Here is an 827-nt window from a genome sequence, read left to right as displayed (position 1 = left end):
AAGCAAATGGACCGTCTTAGGCTCCCCAGCAGAATCCAACTCCAACTTATCAAATCTAGCATTCATGGCTTCCAGCTGAGCCACAACCTGCTTATCGACTGCATGAACTGTCCTAATACCATTCCTTAGGTTTCCATACTCAGCACAGTGGTTCACAATTTCTTCAATAAGAGTCAATCCCTTATCATCGTCAGTGCTCTATTGGAATCTTCCATTAGATGATGCATCAAGTATGGCTCTGTGATCATCGTACATCCCATTGTAGAACTGGTTGGACAGAAACCACGGATCAAAACCATGGTGAGGAAGAGACCTCACAAACTTCTTGAAACGGGACCATGCTTCATAGAAAGTCTCATCAGGTGCCTGCTTGAAACTTGTGATCTTTACCCTCAGCTGATTGGTGCGCTGTGGAGGGAAATATCTCTTATAAAATCTAAGAGCAAGGGTCTCCCAGTCTCTGACCCCCGCGGCCGTACGGTCCAAATCAGTCAGCCACTCCCTGGCTGAGTCAGTCAAAGAAAAAGGAAATAGAACTTCCTTAATCTTGTCTTGAGTTACCCCCTTTGTGGCGGGGATAGTAGAACATTAGTCTGTAAAGACCTCCATATGCTTTCTCGGGTCTTCACCTGCCACACCTGTAAAGAGATTTCTCTCTACCAGATTGATATAGGAAGGACGGATGTCAAATGTATTCCCATCCTTAGTCTGGAGATTGAAACCCTTTGGAATTGATGATGCTTTAGGCTCCGAATGACTAGCAATGTTCGGCATCTTTACTGGTTGGCTTACAGAAATGAAAGTATCTTCTTCGAAAGATGGATTTT

At 44.4% G+C, this 827-nt stretch overlaps 1 non-coding gene across 1 annotated transcript; it reads left to right on the top strand.

Annotated features, from left to right (window-relative positions):
* Positions 1-292: 292 nt before the first annotated feature.
* LOC141635581 (small nucleolar RNA R71) lies at positions 293-398 on the top strand. The gene has a single exon (XR_012540258.1). It is a non-coding gene; the product is annotated as a small nucleolar RNA R71 (small nucleolar RNA).
* The last annotated feature ends 429 nt before the right edge of the window (positions 399-827 follow it).

Source organism: Silene latifolia, chromosome Y (assembly GCF_048544455.1).
Source record: "Silene latifolia isolate original U9 population chromosome Y, ASM4854445v1, whole genome shotgun sequence".
Taxonomy (NCBI): Eukaryota; Viridiplantae; Streptophyta; class Magnoliopsida; order Caryophyllales; family Caryophyllaceae; genus Silene; species Silene latifolia.
This window is presented reverse-complemented; position numbering and strand designations above follow the sequence as displayed.